Source organism: Zingiber officinale, chromosome 2A (genome assembly GCF_018446385.1).
Source record: "Zingiber officinale cultivar Zhangliang chromosome 2A, Zo_v1.1, whole genome shotgun sequence".
NCBI lineage: Eukaryota > Viridiplantae > Streptophyta > Magnoliopsida > Zingiberales > Zingiberaceae > Zingiber > Zingiber officinale.
Window position 1 is genome coordinate 64618976 of NC_055988.1, and position 7490 is coordinate 64626465.

The 7490-nt window shown below is 39.9% G+C and overlaps 1 non-coding gene across 1 annotated transcript; it reads right to left on the bottom strand.

Moving 5' to 3' along the window:
- Positions 1 to 6699: 6699 nt before the first annotated feature.
- LOC122044684 lies at positions 6700 to 6805 on the bottom strand. Its single transcript, XR_006129705.1, has one exon. It is a non-coding gene; the product is annotated as a small nucleolar RNA R71 (small nucleolar RNA).
- Positions 6806 to 7490: the final 685 nt, after the last annotated feature.

The following is a 7490-nucleotide window of genomic DNA, read 5'->3' on the forward strand; positions in this document are numbered from 1 at the left end:
CACTAAGGACAATTAGATGGAGATTAGGTTCATATGATGAACCAAGAGGATTACATTCATTTGATGAATCAAATTGGATTAAGAGTAATCCTAATTGGGCTAATTGAGTTGGACTCAAGTTAATTCATGTGTTCAATGAGTCTAATTTAGATTATGACTCATTGAATCAATTTAATTAAATGAATTAGATTTATTATATTAAATTGGCTTGAATTAAATGGTTGGATTAGATCAACTATGAGAGAGATTAAGTCAAGTTTGACTTGACTTGTGAGGAAGATGAAGAGTTAAGTTTGACTTGACTTTATGCCACCTCATTGGTGAGTTGGCAAGATGTGGACCAATGATGATGCTCCACATCATCATGGTTACTTAAGTGTGTGCCACATCATGGAGGTTACACGCCTCCTTTCCTTTTAATGTGGCCGGCCACATTAATTGTAGAGGAGTTACAATTGTGGTCGGCCACACATAGTGAAGGGAATTGATTTTTCCTCATTCAAGGCAATTCACTTCTTCTTCCTCCTTGACCTCTCTCTTCTTGCTCTCCCTCTCCCACCTTGGCTGAACACCCTAGGTGCTAGCACACCTTGTTTGGTCCTTCTCTTTCTAGTTTGTTCGTGTGGATACATGTAGAGGATTGTCTACGTTGACAATCTTGAGATCCAGCAAGCCGTTGGACGAGCGGGATACGTAAAGGGCAGGCATCGAAGGTATAAAAGGTTTTCCCTTTGTAGATCTACTGTAGATCGAAGTTTTGAAACTCGTACTCGTATTTTTTGAAAGATTTTTTCTTTGCACGGATCCGGTGGCTGCGGCTTTCGAGGTTTCCGCGACGCGAAAACGCAGTTTTCACGGCCCAAAAAACCCAACAGTGGTATCAGAGCCATGTGCAAAGACTTGTACGAGTTTATTTTTGTTTTTATGAAAAATATAGCTTCTGTGATTTTCTGTAAATTTAGGTTTTTTATGGTTTTTATGGGCAATTTTCTCGAAGAAGCGAAGCACAAGTGTTTCGGCACTTGTAGGCTTCGGCTACCGGGAAGATTTTTCCAAAACGGCTTGGTTTCGCCCCAAAACTTTTTGGGACAGTGGCTAAGGCGCTGTAGGATCTCTAAGAAACCCTCGTGATGGTTAGATCACGTGTAGGGGCGCTGCCCCTGGCCCCGCAAGGGGATTCATTCTGCGATTGCGCCCGAAAATCGCTAAACGGGACTGCCGGAAATTTTTACTCGTAAAAATTGTAAAAAAATTGGTATTAAAATTACAGAAAATTATAGAAAATACATAATTTAGAATTATGTATAATTTGTGATAGTCAAGGCCCAAAAGACCCAATTAGATTGGAATAAATATGTTGTTATTCATAATACGGCCTGCGTGCCGTGATGTGATGTGCGTGTTGTATTTTTATTCGCGACCTGCGCGTCGTGCCTTTCTCTAATTCATATTCTTGTTATAAATTAGTTTAGACTCAAATGTAACTCAAGTTTCGAAATTGTAATGTACAAAATTGAAGCCGTGGAAGGTCCACTCGAGACGGAGTTAAAAGGAGGGCGCGAGCAACACAATGTGGTCAAAGGGAGGAGCTTGAGAAGCTGTTGACCCTAGGTTGACCATCCGATCTTCTCATTGGCTTGAGAAGATCGTAGTAGGGCCATGACTAATCACGAATTAATTTAATTAATTGCTTGTGTATATGTGATGCATGATTAAGTAATTAATTAGTGCCTAACGATTAGATTAGATCTAAGTCGTGCACATGATACACCCTTCGATTAGATTAGATCTATCGAGTATATGATACGCATCATCATTTAGATTAGATCTAAATCATGTCAACTCTAATGCCTACCGTGCCGTGATACCTATCACTACCTCGATCACATGTGTTGTTGAATCTGCCAAAGAAGAGCAACACATATTATCTTGGTAGGGTACGGAGGGACAATCTTGGTCCCGCTTATCAACGCATGGGCGAATACAAACTCAATTAGATTGAGTATTCCTAGTTAACTCGGTTGGATCAGTACAACTATAGGCATTCTTCCAACGGTTGGAAAGATAGGACATAAATCACATTTATATTAATTCTTGGGCGTATTAGCCAAAGCTAACTCAAGTTTTAATATAACTGCGGATAATGATCCTATAAACAAGAGTTGCATAGAGATGTAATTGGTAAATTGTTACCTACCGATCGTACTAAATCTTGGGCGTATTAGCCAAAGCTAACTCAAGGGTTAGTATGATGTGGATCTTGTCCCACATGAATTATAGAATTCAGTGGGAGCATCATTTAGTTAAAGGTGTAATTAAATGATTTAAAAGAATATGATTTTTCTGCATTTTTCTGTTGTAGAATTGCCATGACGTCACACACGAACAACTTCTCTCTACATTCAATTCTTGAGAAGGATAAGCTCAATGGAGAAAATTTCCTGGACTGGTACAGGAATTCTGGACTGGTACAGGAATTTGAGAATAGTTCTCACCCAGGAACGTAAACTGTACGTTCTGGAGCAGCCCATTCTGGAGGCACCTCCTGCCACTGCCACGCGAGCTGACCAAGATGCTTATAAGAAGCATCAAGAAGACGCATTAGATGTATCCTATCTCATGCTCGCGAACATGAACTCTGAGCTTCAGAAGCAACATGAGTTAATGACTGCTTACGATATGGTTGAACATCTTCGTCAACTGTATTAAGGACAAGCATGGCACGAGAGATTTGATATCTCTAAGGCACTGTTTCAATGCAAGATGCAAGCTGGAACTCCTGTAGGTCGACATGTGCTCAAGATGCTTGGGTACATAGAGAACCTACAAAGATTGGGATTCCCATTTGATCAAGAGCTGACCACTGACTTGATCTTGCACTCCTTGCCCGAAAGTTAAAGTCAACTTCGTTCATTTGGTAAGGGAAAGTCCCAAGCCAAAGGCAAAGGCAAGGCATTGAAGCCTAAAGGAGGGGTCACCAAGGATGCTACCTGCTTCCACTGCGGTCAGACCGGGCACTGGAAGAGGAACTGCAAGGTGTACCTGAAAGATCTTAATAAGAAGCGAAGTGAGACTTCCACTTCCGGTATATATGTTATAGAAGCCAATTTATCTATTTCATCATCATGGGTATTAGATACCGGATGTGCATCTCACATTTATACTAATGTACAGGCGCTGAGAAATAGCAGGGCATTGGCGAAGGGCGAGGTGGATCTACGCGTTGGCAATGGAGCACGGGTTGCTGCTGTTGTTGTAGGGACTTATTTTCTATCTCTGCTCTCTGGGCTTGTATTAGAGTTGGATGATTGTTGTTATGTGTCTGCATTAACTAAGAACATAATTTCAGTTTCTTGTTTGGACAAGAAAGGTTTCTCTTTTATTATAAAGGACAAATGTTGTTTTGTTTATTTAAAAGATATGTTCTATTGTAGTGCACCTCTGATGAACGGACTCTACATTCTAGATCTTGAAAGCCCTATCTATAACATAAATACCAAGAGGTTCAAGTCAAATGACCTGAACCAAACCTATCTCTGGCACTGTCGCTTAGGTCATATAAATGACAAGCGCTTATCCCAGCTCCATAAAGGCGGTTTGCTGGACTCATTTGATTTTGAATCTTATGAGACGTGAGAGTCATGCCTACTAGGCAAGATGACCAAGACTCCCTTTAGTGGGCACAGCGAAAGAGCGACTGATTTGTTAGGACTCATACATAGTGATGTATGTGGCCTTTCAATGTCGCTGCTAGAGGCAGTTATAGATACTTCATCACATTTACTGATGACTTCAGTAGATATGGTTATGTGTACTTGATGACACATAAGTCAGAATCCTTTGAAAAGTTCAAAGAATTCAAGAATGAAGTACAGAACCAGCTTGGCAAGAGTATTAAGATACTTCGATTAGATCGAGGTGGAGAATACCTTAGCCATGAGTTTCATGATTACCTAGCTGAGTGTGGGATTCTATCCCAACTCACTCCTCCTGGAACACCACAGTAGAATGGTGTATCTGAAAGGAGGAATCGTACCCTATTAGATATGGTACGATCTATGATGAGTTACACAGATCTTCCGACATACCTTTGGGGCTATGCTCTAGACACGACAGCTTTTATACTCAACCGAGTTCCATCCAAGGCCGTGATAAAGACACCATATAGGATATGGACTGGGAGATATGCCCAGATGTCTTTCATGAGGATTTGGGGTTATGAGGCTTACGTTCGACGTCAAGTCTCAGACAAGTTAGGACCCAAATCTGACAAGTGCTACTTTATTGGATATCCCAAGGAAACTAAGGGATATTACTTCTACATTCCCAGTCAGCACAAGGTATTTGTAGCAAAGACTGGGGTCTTTTGATGTGCGTAGATTATATACTCTTTTATGCATGTTTTGATGCACATTTACATACTTTGAGCATGCTTGATCTATGCATTTTTATACTTCCAGCTTTCCTTTTAGCATATTTACTCTTTTGGTTCGGAGATCTGCTTTTTGTACATTTTCTGTACACAGGAGTCGAAATTGGTGAAGATTATGCGTCCTCGGACAAGCTTGGAAGGAATTGAAGGAAGAGAGAATCAGGCCGTATACCACACACGGCCATGTAGTTTTAACAGGAAGGGAAGAGGACATGGCCGTGTGAATCTCACACGGCCGTGTCTTGATTTGAAAAAATTAGAGAAGATGCCTTACATGGCCGTGTAGATCTACACGGCCGTGTGAGGTTTCCAGAGGCCAAGCAGGTGGTGGTCGTGTGCATCACACGGCCGTGTAGCATTTCCAGAGAACAGAAGGGTCCTGGCCGTGTGAGTCACACGGCCGTGCAGCTTTGGCAAAGAAGGAACTGGACATGGCCGTGTGAATCTCACACGGCCGTGTCATGGGGCCGTGTGGCGCCCGATTTCCTCCTCTATTTAAACCCTCCTTCATGAATTGAAAGGGGATCTCTCCCCCTTTGGGAGAAGGAAAGATTTGGTGGTATCCTCCTATTCTTGGGAGGATTTCTAGGCGATTCGAGAGGAGTTCTTGACAATTTCGACTCCGGAGCGAGGATTGGATCCGAAGACGAGGCTTCTTCGTAGATAAGTTTTCTCTTTCCCCCTTTTCTTGCTTTCTTGGATTGGGGATTTAAGAAATGCTTGTAATCTTTATTTCTTCGGGAATTCTTCCTCAATTCATGGAGTATATCTTGTATTGCAGGATTAAGGGAGTATTTGTATGATGGATTGATGTAATCTCTTATGGATTTGCCATTTTCTTGTTTCAATGACATTGTCTTGCTTGTATCAATTAGATCTTGAATGATTAATGGTGATTTGTGCTTAATTCTCATTCTTGATTGATTGTTTGGATTTCTTGTGGACTTTGTAAAGATAAACTCTCACTCGATCATCCGAGGGATCCACGTGACAGGTGCAAGCCCGTGTAAGGACGTTTGAGAGATAATCTTGAAGAGGAAATAGGAATATTCAAGAGAGTATGATGGATCTTGTGATTAGTTTCTTGTATCTTGATAGATTAATAAGTTGTGGGCTTCTATGTTGATATCCGAGGAAGGCATAGTAATAGGTGCGCTTCTGTGTAAGGACAACGTAGGTTCACGTCTAATTGATCATATTTAGATACATTTCTCAGTCCTTAGCCGGTTATCTATTGCAAGAGAGAACCGGCAACTTTCTACAAGTGTTTGGCAATTGAGAGATAAGAATTGGTGAACCATTTACATTCAAAAAATCTTACAAAGAAACTGAAACTCCTAGAATCTCACTTTATCATAACCCAAAACACTAAACTCTTGTTTGTTGATCTTTAATATTAGATTTGTTTACCTTCACTTTGCATTTGAAACAATTGGATAGTTGTTTAGCTAATTCGCATTGAGACATTTCTAGTGCTTATTCCAGTCCCTGTGGATACGATAATCTTTTATATTACTTGCGACATTTCCGTACACTTGCGGAGCGTCGTTGCCGGGGACTGCGCTATAACATTAGGAATTATCAATTGAGTTAGACTAAACATAACATTTGTTTTCCTTTGATATTGCATAGTTGTAACTAATCATTAGATTTATGTTTTTACTTTCTTGTATAACTTTTACTTCTTGTTAATTCTTTTTGTACAAATTCAATTCTGCATTTTTTATTCTTTTATTTTTCTTTTTCTGTTGAATTGTCATTTGCTATCTTGTTCTTGTGTACGCGAAGATCTAACTTTGCAGGGGAATTCTTTCCTTTTGACCCTGAGATTGACAGAACTTTCCATAAAAGAAGAATTCTGCAAAGGCAAATTGAAGAATAGGAACATTTGAACATGGCGAATAGACCACTCAAGGATTATGCAGCACCTTATGCAAGAGGTTTTCGATCTAGTATTTCAAGACCTTCAGTGGAAGCTAATAACTTTGAGATCAAACTCGCAATTATATCTATAGTGCAGCAGAACCAATTTGGTGGAGGACCTCATGAAGACCCCAATCAACACTTAGAGGTCTTTTATGAAATATGTGGTACCATGAAAATGAATGGAGTTCCTTCAGAAGCAGTTAGATTATTATTATTTGGGTTTTCTTTAAGAGATAGGGCAAAGCAATGGATGAATTCTTTGGCCCCTAATAGCATCACCACTTGGGAGCAGTGTGAGCAACAGTTTCTTGATAAATTCTATCCACCAAGCAAAACAGCTCATATGAGAAATTTAATTGCAAGCTTCAAGCAAACTGACTCAGAATCTCTTTTTGAAGCATGGGATAGATATAATAGTATGCTCAGACAATGCCCACATCATGGGTTGGAAAGATGGTTAGTGTTGCACACTTTTTATAATGGTATCAACTATCATACCAAAGTGTCCCTTGATTCAGCTGCTGGAGGGGCACTTATGAATAAAAGTTTAGATGAAGCTGAAGAAATTATTGACAGTGTAGCACAAAATCATCATCAATGGGCAAATGAAAGAAGTGGTGGCTATTCTTCTGTAAACCCAACAATTAAAGCATTAGGGAAGTTTGATGTAGATGCAATCACTCTTTTGTCTGCAAAATTAGACGCTCTTACAAAGAAATTTGAGAATATGGGGACTAGTGCTAATATGGACAATGCTATTAGTACATCTTGTGAAGTATGTGGGATTTCAGAGCACTCAAATGACTCATGTCCATTGGGAGTTATCACTGCACAAATCAATCAACTGGAACAATGTGATGCAATCATGAGTTACAATCAAAGGCAGAACAACCCATACTCAAATACTTATAACCCTGGATGGAAGAGCCATCCCAATTTTTCTTACAGAAATAATCAAGATCAAGGACCATCTATGGGGGCAAGACCAAATTTTCAAGCTGGGCAACAAAATTTTCAACATCTATCTTCTCAAGGCTTACCAAAGTCAAATATTGAAAAGATGCTTGAAGAAATTATCTCAAGTCAGAATGAAATGAAGCAAGATTTAGCAAAGCTCATTCAGAGAATGGAT